The sequence below is a fragment of the Macrosteles quadrilineatus genome, unplaced genomic scaffold (assembly GCF_028750875.1).
Source record: "Macrosteles quadrilineatus isolate MER2022 unplaced genomic scaffold, UCM_ALF_1.0 Scaffold_7__1_contigs__length_78375512, whole genome shotgun sequence".
NCBI lineage: Eukaryota > Metazoa > Arthropoda > Insecta > Hemiptera > Cicadellidae > Macrosteles > Macrosteles quadrilineatus.
Genome location: NW_026542600.1, coordinates 41103543 through 41117245, shown reverse-complemented (window position 1 = coordinate 41117245; position 13703 = coordinate 41103543). Strand labels below are relative to the sequence as shown.

The 13703-nt window shown below is 37.3% G+C and overlaps 1 protein-coding gene across 3 annotated transcripts in view; it reads right to left on the bottom strand.

Annotated features, from left to right (window-relative positions):
• The window catches only part of LOC128998049 (paired amphipathic helix protein Sin3b), a 59584-nt gene extending 47429 nt beyond the window's left edge, over positions 1-12155 (bottom strand). For all 3 annotated transcript variants that reach the window (XM_054424007.1, XM_054424008.1, XM_054424009.1), the window contains exon 1: positions 11979-12155. The gene's annotated coding sequence lies outside the window, so the exon portion shown is untranslated. The remainder of the gene's footprint in view (positions 1-11978) is intronic.
• Between the last annotated feature and the right edge of the window lie 1548 nt (positions 12156-13703).

Genomic DNA, 13703 nt, shown 5'->3' with positions numbered 1-13703 from the left:
ATGCCAAGGGAAAGAATCATGTTTTCTGATATTTTTTTAGATAAATATCCGAAAATACAATTATTCTTTTTATCGGCATTCTCAGAAGATACGATCAACCAAAATTAAAAATAAAATCATAACTGAAACAAATGATTCTATAAATGAAAGTGTATCTCAGCTTTGTCCTTAAAATGATAACTTATAAACAAGCTTAAAGGAAAATCATATAAAGCACGGTTTACATCTAAGGTGATCTGGAAAAGTTAACTTATGTAAAGCCATCTCAAGAGTGATTCTTTATTTTTATAAAAAAACGACAAAAAAAGAGACTAAGATCAACTGGAAAAACTAAGGACAAACTAACATACATGACAGTAAGTTTTTATGTATTAATGTTGTAAATTTGTAGGTTAACAGTTTTAGTAATTGTATTTAGGTTTAAGCGAATTTCCCTATAGGGAAGTAGCTATTACTGTAGGTGGCACGGTAAGACCTAGGCCCGGGACCGATTTTATTTTTTATTTTGGCGTCCCCAGAGGCCAAAAATACCAATTGTTCAAATTTTTTATATATATATATATATACAGTATAGTTTTATATGTGTTTGTGAACGCGATAACTTGAGTAATTTTTGTCGGATTTTGATGAAACTTGGTTTAAAGGTGTAAGGCAAGATAAACTTGAATGAGTTCACGAACCAGCATGATCGGACCATGTGAACGGGGTTTTACAGGGTAAAAATTGGTTTTTCTCATTTTTGACCCTCAAAACACCAAATTTCTCTTTAGACCTTTTTAAAGAGCTTAAAAAACAAATACTTTAGTATATCAAAGTGTTTTTGTACGGTTATTAATAAGGGAGAAACTTCAAAAAATGTTTAATTCCCATGTTATTTTTATGGAGATTATTGTAAAATGTTGTAGTTTACTTGTTTATGGATGTATTTTGATCAAACTTTGGCAAATTTATTTATTTTATACTAAGCCATTAATATTTTACTAAAAACCACACTTTATTAGTTTCCTTGTAGCAGCAAACCAAGGTACTCGTTTTAAATGTGTTTTAAATAGATTTAATTGAAAATCAATTCGGACAAATGGAAATTCGCTTAGTCAGCAGGATTGCTGCGGCAGAGGTATTTTTAGATATATTAGTTAGTTTTATCCATTTCATTTAATTGTATAACGCCATATAAGAATTTCAGTTATGACTTGCTAATGTGCTTAGGCTAACATTAGGCATACGGACAACCCAAGGGATAACATAAAGTATAGTAGTTGTCAGGCCAAGACTCCAAACTTGACAGTTTTTTCTTGTTTTAATCATTATTTTACAGATTCATGATATTGACAAATTTACTCTTTAAGCCGGGTTTACACGATGCCAGTTGGCGAGACAATTGTCAGAAGACAACTGACTGGCTTGGAATTACTGGCTTCGTGTAAACACTTCAGGCCAATCGGCAAGCCAATTGGCCTGCCAATTGTCCCGAAATTCAGTTGTCTCCGGGAGTAGACTGAGGACAATGAGCTGGTCCCAGTTAGGCCCCCACCCCTCGAAAACCCAGTTGTCGTGACAATTGGCGCCGTGTAAACGGTGTTGAGGCCAATAGCACTGTCTTGTCTTTTGGCAGTAGTACCCTGGTTCACTGTAAAATGCCTGGGCAAGTGTTGGCCACGTGTGAACAGGTTCTCGTTCAACTTGCCTGGCCTACGACAATTCCAAAACCACGTGATGCCAATTGGCAAAGACAATTGTCTAGCCAACTGGCATCGTGTAAACCCGGCTTTAATCTATGTATGTGTTTAATGGCATTGTCTATAACCACATTAAACAAAATGGACATTATGTTACAAGAAATAGGCCTAGTGTCATTATTTGCTAAAAAGACATCATAAATAAGTCAGGCATACTGATCCTGAACTGTGCTAACAGCAAGTTATCATAGACTATAGGTTGGCCGGTTAGAAAGCGTCCTCCTCGTAGCATTGGTGCGAGAGAGAGATACCGAGCTGTGGGAGTGAGACAGACTATGGCTCTTACCCCACTCTGCTGCCGCCTCCCCTCAACCTTCCCGAACACAGCTAATCAAATTAAATTATACAGCTAATCAAAATGTTAACAGTTACGTTCTTCATAACTTGAGAAAAATAGGCCCTGCAAAAAATATTGTTAGCCTAAATCGCATCAATATTTGAGCATCATGGAATGTTATTATATCATTGTGTAAGCAGTTCCATTTAGTAACACAGGACTCCAACTCCCACGACACCGGGGCGGCGCCGTGTCGGTGTCGTGTCGTGCAGTGTGAAAACGGCCATTGGCGGAGAGAGGAACATACCCTCCCTCGCCATTACCTCCCCTACATGCGCTAAAAGATTCGCGCAGGTCGTTTTCTAACCGGCCGACCTATAGTAGGCTGCTCAACGAATAATAAAATATAGAAAACAACACATAAAAGTATTGTTATTGTTTTAAGGCTACCGTCATGATAATAATAAATTAATAATATAAAGATTACTAGCTATTAAAGAATAAGGAAAGTAATCAAACAATTACCATTCTTTAACTTATTTTAAAGTAGCCTATACTTAAATAAAATAAATAAATAAATAAAAACGTCTTTATTAGCCAGCGTTTCTCTGATACATGTCAGTTTTTCAGAACAACTTTTGTCATTAACCTATTGCACTTACAACTAAACATTCATATCTTTTAAAAACTTTTTAATTCTTATCTTACAGGTATTGTTGGATGCAACGGTTTTTAGGCTCTCGGGTAGTCCGTTGTACAATGTGGGTCCGCAATATGAGAAACTTTTCTTTCCCAATTCCAAGGAGACCCTTGGAAAGTGAAGCCTCCCACCATGACGTGTCCTACGTTGTATGATCTCATCCCGGACAGAAAGCCTCTCGCAAAGATAGTCGGGCTCACGGAGAGTCAGTGCCCTGTGAGTCATGCAGCACGTCAAAAACCTGCACATGGCTTCCATGGGCAACATCCCGGCTGCTTCACGGAAAGGGGAAACATGATCAAATTTTTTAAGGCAGAATACAAATCTGATTGCTGAGCTTTGAATTTGCTGTATTCTGCACATGTCTTCCTTAGTGATACTAATGCCATATGCAGGGAAGCAGTAGTACACTACTGACAATATCAGTGACTGCATGAGTTGAAGCTTTGCAGCCTCAGGCAGCATACCTCTGAACCTGTACAGACCTCTCAGTCTTCCTATTGCTCGGTGGGAGACATGCGTGATGTGATCTTTAAAATTCAAATTTCTGTCAATAATGCTGCCAAGAGTTTTGGCTTTGTCACAGACTGCCAGACTCCTGCCATCAAGATTGATGCTCAAGCCATTATCTCTTAGTGTCTGTACTAGGTTCACAGGGGCAGTATGAAGTACAGTGCACTTGTCTGGATTTAGCCTAAGCCCATTAATGCTAGACCATTTGGAGATGTTCTCCAGATCAGTGTTGATCTTGTCAATGGCCTCACTCATGTGACCAGGCTCATAAGACAAGTGCAACTGGGAATCATCTGCATACAAGTGTGCAGTACAATGTTTTACACAGCTAGGAAAGTCAGCTGTGTAAAGCGTGTAAAGTACAGGCCCCAAACAGCTACCTTGAGGAACGCCCTGTTTTTTGACGAGGGGATACAATGTTTCACTGCCCAATCTGGTAACCTGCATTCGGTCGATAAGGTAAGAGCGAATCCAGGTAGTGATTATATCACTAAAACCCATATATTTCATTTTTGCAATCAAATGCTTTGGAGTAATCAATCATGACAAGTGAGCTATGTTTCCCTTTGTCTTTGGCATCAATCATGTCACAGAATAAATTGGTCAAAGCTGTACATGTGCTATGGTGTTTTCTAAAACCTGACTGTAGTTTAGGTAGCAGCCTATTGTCATTCATAAATTGGGATATCTGGTCAATCACTATTTTCTCTAATATTTTAGATATTGCTGGAAGTATTGATATTGGTCTAAGATCTTCTACCTTAGTTGGTGCAGCTGTTTTTGGCAATGGCCTGACAATACTTTGCTTCCATGCATTCGGGAATACTCCACTGATGAGTGACTCATTTATAAGATGTTTGATTGCTTCAATAGCAAACGGACTCACAGCTTTTAACATGTCTATTGATATTTCGTCACTGCCTACAGCTTTAGACTTTATTTGATTCATCACTAGTTTTACAGTGTCTTCGGTGACAGCGCTACATCTACATCCGTCTCTACATCTACATTCGTCTACATCCGTCTACATCTACAATCTACATCTACATTCATCAAGAATCTACATTCGTTTCTTGTTTCATCTTGTTTATTAGTCGTATAAAATTTAATAATTTCTTCATCAGCCTTGATACCAGACCCCATTTTTGTAAAATATGTCATTAATGTTATTAGCTTCAAAACCGTCAATAGTTTCTATACAATTGTTCTTATAAACTTCGCAATTCTTTATACATTTCCAGAAATCTTTGCTGTTGTTTGTTGTCGACAGTTTGTTGGTAAAAAACCTTTTTTTCACATGCCAGACCATTGAATTCAATCTGTTTCTTATTTCCTTATACTTACTTATGCCAATCAGGATCACTTCTTGACTTCCAATATCTATTCCTTAATTTATTTTTTCCCTCGTCAATTTCTTAATTATATCATTTCTCCATGGAGCTACTTTGTTGGTAACCCTTTTACACACTATAGGTACGTGGTTATCATATACTTTTCTAATTTCATTGGTCAACGCATTTTCAATATTATTTACTCCTTGTAAGATCGTTATCTTTTTCCAATCTATTTCAGAAAGTTCTCTTACCGCTTGGTCAACATTGAATTTTGAAAAATCCCTATATCTGATCATCTTTGGTTTCTTTTGTTCTTTTATCAGGATCAATTCACAAAAAATAAGCTTGTGGTCCGTAATTGACTTCCCTCTGTGATCTAATATGCTAGGTGCATTTATAACGCTGATCCTCTTGACTTCAACCGACATGTCCACGAATATGTGGTCTAACAAGGTGGCTGAAGTTGCTGTCACCCTCGTAGGCTCGTTTATTAACTGGATTGTATTTGATTCTCTCAAGAGTCGGCATAAATATTTAGAATCACTACTTGTTTTTGACATAAGATCAACGTTTGTGTCACCCAGACAGATCAGAGTCGACTTCAACTGCTAAGTCAACAATAGGGAGTGAAACAAAGAATCAAGGTTAGTGTATCGTACATTGGGAGGCCTGTATACTACACACAGACCCAGTCTCTGGCTTTTGACAAGCTTGATGACAACAGAAAGTGTTTCTATACCAGGTGGAAGGTTGGCTTATTAAGTGATAAGGTATTAAGGTACTTATTAAGTGATAGGTCAATTTGTAAAAGCCACTGCGAAAAATCTACACCAGGACCACATTTGCAATGCAGGAAGGTGGTGGGAGGTAAGCCTGATTTGGCTATCGCTGTTACGTGTAGCCATTTAGTAAAATCAACGATGTATACTACTGGATTGTGCTGACAGAGACGTGGTGGTAACTGTTCACACTCCTGCTTTCCCCGGAATCAACATTGACAGAAGCCGCCACTGCCTATGCACTCTCCTTTTAAGAAATATTAGACCTACTGTAGCAGATTTCCTATAAATAAACATTACTCGCCTTAAAATATTCAGGCATTTTATGCTGAATTTTCTTTCCCTTATTTGACAAAACTAAAGTGACTGTATTAACCAAAAGTGGTTAGAAATAATGAATCAATTAACTATTTAGATTGCAGACTTAATAGCTCAACTGAGTAAGTAAAATGTAAACTAACAGGTACACCGTCTAGAGTGCTTCAGTTGCAGGGGCTAGCACGTGCAACTACCCATCTATAAGTCATGGAAAGTAAGTTTTTATATTGGCTTCTCGCAAATCAGGGGTCCTACTGTAAAGTTCAGTGGTGGCGATAAGAGCCCACAAGCCTTCTTCTCCCAATAGTAGGCTTTAAACACATTATCACATGTATTCCCACCTAAGCTTGCACTTTAGCTTGGCACGATATCTCTCAAGGCACCAAGGCGTCATCATTGTCTTCCATGATCACGGCAAAATCCTGAATATCTTCACAGGTTACAGATATGTTATCAGCGTCCTTTGTGACTGTGGCAGAATCGTGAATACTTCCACGTATGGAAACATTAATGGAAAATTAATGGCAGTAATGAAAACATTAATATTATCTACAGTTTGCAACCAAACCCAACATCTCCTGCGGTCATATGAAGACAGCCTCAACATCTCCCTCGATCGCGGCCATTCCCTATAATATCTCCTGCGGAAAAAGAAATGTCATCATTGTCTGCTGCCATAGCATCAAAATCTTGAATATATCGCCCAGTATCACAGAAACATTAGTAAACAAGCCAAATTCAGTTTGGTCAAGATGAGGTTAGGAAATAGGTTAGAAGTTTTTGAAGTTCTCATCAAAATATTCTATAATTTTGATCATAGATTTTTTTCGGGTTCTGGAATATTTTTTCTTTGTGAATATATCAAACTTGAAAGGATATAATGATATTTTACATGTGTTTTCATTAATTATTCCACGTTTCTGACTTTGGCCTCCTTTCCCTAATCCCGGTCAATCCCAACCCTAATTCTGTTTTTTTACTGCCTAATTCCTAAGTTTTGCAACAAGTTTTAGTAAGCTATGTTCTATTGTAGGAAGATTTCCACTATTATAGGCCTACATGAAATGAGAATTATGTTAAAGTAATCTTTTAATGTAAGAAATATAGTTATTGATATAACATTATACATTGCTTTTAAACACTAAAATGACTTGGCACACTAATGCAAAAAGTCTTTTCAGTTACTTATTCAGTCGTTACTTTTTCATGAATGTGAAAATTATACATAGCTTTATAAAAATAGGTAACTTAACTTAGCACAATCATGCTCAGGATTATCCTAACAATTCAAACATATTAGATAATAGATAATGTTATAGGCTAATATAATATCTAATATAATGTTATAATATTATATAATGTTAATGTAGACGAGATGGATATTGCTGTATGACTCATAAACATTGACATTGAATCGATAACTCACTGGGCCACAAACAACGGACTTAAACTCAACATTGACAAAACACAAGCAATGATTGTTGGCTACCCCAGACTAATGACTAAAATCAACTTACTCACTGCACCACGACTTAACTTTGACGGAAAGGATCTCACCTACTGCGACAAAGTTAAAAACTTAGGACTCGAATAATGAACAAACATTTGAATTGGTCTGACCAAGCCAAATCCACTTGTAACAGGGTCTTTGGAGCTATTCACACCATCAAACGTTTTGCAGACTACCTTCCACTGAACTTGAAAATCATGTTAGTAAAAACTCTCATCTTGACTCATTTCAACTACTGTGATGTGGTGATCAATGACATGACAAATGAAGTTTCTAGTAGACTTCAGCGAACGCAAAATTCCTGTATCAGATTCATGTTTGGCCTTAGGCGATATGACCATGTAACTCCCTATTTCAACCTACTTTCATTGATGAAGTTAAATGAACTTCGGGAATTTCACACCCTCCGTCTTCTACACTTCATTATCAGTAGTAAAATTCCCAATTATTTATCAGACAACTTCCATTTTATTTCTGACATCAGCCCCAGTGCCACTCGTAGAGGCTCTCACCTTTTATCTACACCAATTCACCAGTCAACAGTTTTTAACAAATCCTTCTTGGTATCTGCAATTAGAATGTGGAATTCTCTTCCTGACCATATCAAATCCATAGGAAACCGTGCACCCCTTACTATCATTGGGGGTACAAAATCCCCAGCAGAATTTGCATTTACCAACACCATGCGACATTCTTTCTCATCATTTCCGCTCACGGTGAGGCCCCCTTTTTCACAAGAACTTTCTTGCCTTTCAGACACAAAACACGGTCTTGTCTGCGTTAAAAATGCGCTTGGGGGGGTCATTGAAGGCGGGTATCAGGTTGTTTTCGTCCATATACGACCGAACCTCTTCAAACCACTTCTTGAGCATCTCCTCAGTCACATCAGATCTAGACGAAGTCAATATACTTGAGATACTTGTTGGGTGATCTCTGGATGGCGCTTCATGAAGAGTTTAAACCATTTTTCTCCTGGTTTTGAATCGGGGAACGGGTTTGAAAGATTTAGGTCCTTGGTCAGTTTAGCCACTGAACAAATTAGCTGGCCTTTGGCTACAGAAAACCCCCGTTTTGCCATCTCCATCACCCATGCCAAAATTATATTTTCTTCGTCGGGTGACAATACCGATGGACGCCCAGTTTTTGCATGGATGGAGTATTTTCCTTTTATCTTGTCCTGGAGTGTAGGCTTCGGAATGCCAAAAGAGGCCGCCGCAGTAGCAATCAAAACACCCTCTCGTCCAACGGTCTCAATCGCCTTTTCGACGTCCTCGACAGTGTACTGTATTTTTTTTTTTATCAGAGTTGGCATCTTTCTTGAAAACAAAGACAATAATGCACATCTTTTGTAATAACTAATGTCGAAATAATCTTTTCACTCAATATCAATAGTCTAAACGGGATTTCATATTGAAGTTTAATTGTCAAAAATGATTTAATGGTAAGTTATATGATTTAATAATTATATCATTATACAATAAATACAGGGCCTAAAGCCTTCAGCCGTAGATTTTATTAAATTAAGATAGGTACCGTATATTCTTTTTTTTGTTGTATCCTGAATAAAATTACCGCAACTAATAATTATATAATAGCCTACTGCAGTAAGTAAAAAAATATCATATTAAACATAAGTATTGGTTTGAAGTTAACAATATTTCAAACAATTTTTTACGTTAATATATTGTGTTTTTACTTAGAATATTAACCGCAATATTATATAATTATTCGTAAATTTTTATTCCGTGTAAAACAAAAAAAATATATCTTAATTTCATCTAATATATGGCTGGAGAGTTTTAGGCTGGACAATTATCTGAGACCGTGCAATATTGGTCACAGCGACCGGAGTTAGGGAAACAGGGTTTTTTGAATGGCCAAATCCCGGTCGGGCTAAAGCTGTACCTAACAGTTTTGTGAATTATGCTGTAAACATTGTATCGATTAACAGGAAATATAATAAACAAACATAAAACCAGATGATTAAATAATACAAGTTTACAAACAACCACGTAAAATCTTATTTTGCTTACCTACCTCTATGCTTAGCAGATGACACAAGCAACGGTAGACAGCATGGCGCTGAGCAGACATGGGGAAATGGAGTAGGAATCACAGATGTTTTGAAAGTACAAAAGAAGGCGATAAGGATTGTGACTGGTAGTAGAAAACGAGACCATTGTAAGCCATTATTTGTAGAATTTGATATATTAACTGTAATTAGTCTGTACATATATGAAGTGTCTATTTTTGTTAAAAAAAAACTACCACAAATATGTAGTTAGAGATAGTGTTCATAGTTACCAAACAAGAAATAGAGGTACATTAGATTTAGATAGAGTAAGGCTGTCAAGAACTCAGAATTACCATACCTACTTGGGTCTTAAAATATTTAATAAGTTTCCTGTTGATTTCAGCTCTTTGCCTTTAAATGTATTCTCTGACAAACTGTTAAAGTGGTGCAAAATCAATCCAATGTACAAAATAGATGATTTTTTTTATGTTAAATTCAAAAACAAGGATCTAGATTTTTAAAAAGTAACCTTTATTTATATATTCTGTTTGACGAAATCTATTGTAATTTTGTAATTACTGAACGATGAATAAATTGTCTATTGTCTATTGTCATTCGTCACTGCAAAGGCCTCTAAAATGTTTTCTTCTTTTTTTTAACTTCAGTTTGGTACGGATTCAAACAAGAATAACTCCGTAAACTAAATCCTAAGGTCCTAACTGTAAAATCCTTATTTTTGTATATAACAAACATCGTGATCGGCAATTGGGTAGCGACCGGAATTTAGGCGGTTTACCTTAATATCATCTTCCACTATCGCAGCAAAATCCTGAACGTGTCTCGCAGTCATCTGGACATTATTAGACATAATTATAGTCTTCCACAATCGCGGTAAAATATTGAACATCTCACGTGGCCACGGAGACATCGTCATGCGGAGAAAATGTCTTCGTCGACATCCACGATCGCAGAAAAAGCGTGAATCTTTCAACGTGTTTTAATGTTATTATGGTCGTAAAGGCTCGGCTCGAGCTCAATTTTCTGACTTTGTGCTAAGTAGATCTCTGAAGTTAGCAGGCTAGTGTCGGCTCGGCTCCAAAATTGATATTCTTTATAAAAAATCAACAGTTACCAACGTAAACCGATATTCAGACCTTTTTTTGGCCCGAGACCAGAAGGTAAGATTTTTTACCTGATTCAAAGTAAACAAATCTGGTCCGCAGCCCCCTAATGGTAGGCCTATGCCTAATTAATGAAAGAATGATATTATTTATTAGCTACTATCCTAGCCTCCTAGGTTTATTCGCCGATTCGATTGTCAAAAATACTCAAGTTCATTCAGTTCCATCAGCATAGAGAGGCAACTCACTGATGTGACCCACCAGGGGCTATATCGATTCTAAATACGGTACGGCCATATTATAGCGCCTCCATGCAAGCTACGAGGATGCTAGCAAGCTATGTTAGGCCTACTGATAAGTACCTAGGCCTATATTAAACTAAGATAGCCTATTTGAGGATCATTTGATTAGAGACATATCCATAAAAAAACATTAGACCATAGTAACAGATGCCTAAATTTGATTTATTATGCATTATAATAGGCTACTAAATATTTGGCCCACTATTTAAAAAAAAGGAAACATCAACTGGTAGCTTAATCTTGCCCTAAGTTAGTTCATGATGAGTTATCCCGATTCCTAGTCCAGCAAACAGAGCCAAGGCCTAACACAGTAAGTCGATCATAAAGTGCGGATGGGGGAAAACTAACAAACAATTGCAGTGCGCAGCTTAAGCCTAATAGGAGTCTACATTATAAGTGGTAGATCGCCGTGTCTAACGATTTTGCTTATAGCTTAGCAGGTAGGCCTAGGCCTAGATTATTTCAGCGAGACGAGGGGGGAGGAAACTGACAAGTGAGTACAAGCTATTTAAAATGTATTCCGCACCACCGCCTAGGGGTTCACTCTGCACTCAGTGTGGTTAAAATATTGTACCTAGGCAATGTTAAATATAAAATATTGGTATTGCGTAGGGAAATAAGTTGTGCCTTCAGCGCATAACTTAGGCTAACTATTTTTTCTCTCTATAGGCCTAGCAAGCGAAACCGTGTATGAAATAAATTGGGACCGCACATTACATATTATTTCTCTATCTAAGTAACATATTGGATAAAAAGGCCTATCTTACTTCGCTTAAGCTCAGTAGGCTGGCCTACAGGTAACAGCTTAAATGCAATCCTCATATTAGATTGCACTTACTTGAGGTTCATCTAAACTAAGTAACCTATTAAGTTATGTGTCATTTGGGGCTTTATTGCTTAGTGGCTGGGTAATAGGCACTATTATAAGTACTATAACTTTACCCTAGGCTCAAGACACATGAACACTAGGCTAACAAACCTAGAGAAATATTATCTTCAACCCATTTGCCTTAGCATACATGTACATCAAACACATAGCCTAGTAGGCTATTTGAAAACATTGATAAGATACATTAGCTATCTCCTATCAATGAAATAAGTCAGTTTTACTAGGATCCCTAGTGATGTTGGGTTAAACTTATCCATCTAGCCTATGAAGCAACCTTGGTTTTCTAGTGGGAATTTGCTCCACTCACATAAAAACTAACTTAGCTAGGTAAAAGGTGGTTTCTCTCACCCATAATCCCCAAAAATTCATGTTTATCAAACAAAGGCAATCATCTAGCAAAGCTATAACCTGAAATGTCCAAAAGGCCTACAATAAGCTAACTTCTACGATTTACTTTTGAGGTTCCCAGAAAATATACTTACAGATCACTCTGATTCATAATTCTTCCAAATATCTTTGAAGAAAAAGAGGCAAAAATACGCCTACATAAGATAAAGAGCTTAATCTCATCGAAAACAACAAACAATATGCATATCCTTTGAAAATTACATGTCTCTTGCACACGAACACAATACCTCAAGCTTGTTGTTCTACTTCTGATTCTGAATTCTGACTCAAACTCAAACAGAAAACAGAAACACTCACAAACTCACTCATCGCGATGCGATTATTTCGCTGGACGTTTTCACTAAAAGTGTCGAAGGTCGAACCAAGAGCTATCGATGATTAAACACAACTATAATTATTATTTGTTACCCTAAAAAAATATTTTTTATTTATGCAATTATCTATGGAAGAAGAATAAAATCGTTTAATTTTATAATTAAAATTCATTATCAAATGGAAGCACCAAGGATATGTAAAATGGAGGTAATGTGAACAAAAGAACAAAACTATCGTATTGGCATTCAACAACTTATCGACATTTCGTAGATCTCGATCTCGAAACCTCAGAATAATAGATGGAGAAGAACGGACGATTCCAAAATACGCAGGACGCGGGGGAAGAAACAGAATGAAATTAACCGTGGAGTTTCATATCTTATAATGGCATAGCTTATAATCGGTAATTCGATCCATAGCTTATAGTCTTGAAAATGTGGCATAGCTTATAATCAGTTGTAAGCTATGCCACAATTTCTCTAAATCGTTATGAGGTATGAAACGTAAGTCTCACCACAACTTATAATAGTCAAATAGTGGCGAAACTTATAGTTCCGATTTCGTTCAATTGCTTAAATAATCCTGAGCTTTACGTCGCAAGTAGTGCTGTTTAGAGCCAGACTTTCCATTAGCTAACATTGCAGACCATTCTGTGTTTGGTAAGATTTTTGAAGGTATAATTAAGGATCAAATGTTACCTTATTTTGAAAGTAATGGACTGCTTGTGTCAGCCCAGTATGGTTTCAGATCAGGCCGTTCCACAATCGATGCAGTTGAAGTTCTGACTGGGGTTGTTTTAAAATCATTTGAGAGGGGAGGCTTTGCTGGGGCCACAATGTGTGACCTCAGCAAGGCTTTTGACACCGTGGACCACAAAATTTTGCTTGACAAACTCCATTTTTATGGAGTTAGGGGTAAGAGTTTGGACTTACTGGGATCATACTTGGGCGGGTGCAGACAGTTTGTCTCTGTAAATGGTCAGTCCTCTGTTCTCAAATCTTTAACTCATGGCGTCCCACAGGGGTCTGTCCTTGGGCCCTTGCTTTTCAACATAATGATAAATGACCTTTCTTTGCATTTGGGAGAGGGGGTTGTTTGCTATGCTGATGACACTACTCTAATTGGGGTAAATGATAACTTAAATGTCCTGCAGCGCAGGGCACTATGTCTCAGACTCTCCAAATGGCCTCGGCGTGGTTCCGAGCTAACTTTCTCTTCCTGAATGAGAGTAAGACTCAGTCCATAATATTTAGTCTTAGACAGCTTAAGCACAATGTCACAAGCGTTAAACTACTTAGATTAATGTTGGATCCTAAGCTGGATTGGAATAGTCACATCTCTTTTGTATGTAGTAGACTTTCCAGGGCGATTCACTTGCTCAGGAACTTGAAGAACTCTGTACCCACTGAATGGCTAAGAACTGCCTACCTTGCCTTTTTTCAGAGCATAATTCTTTATGGTTTAAGACTTTGGGGTGGCACTCC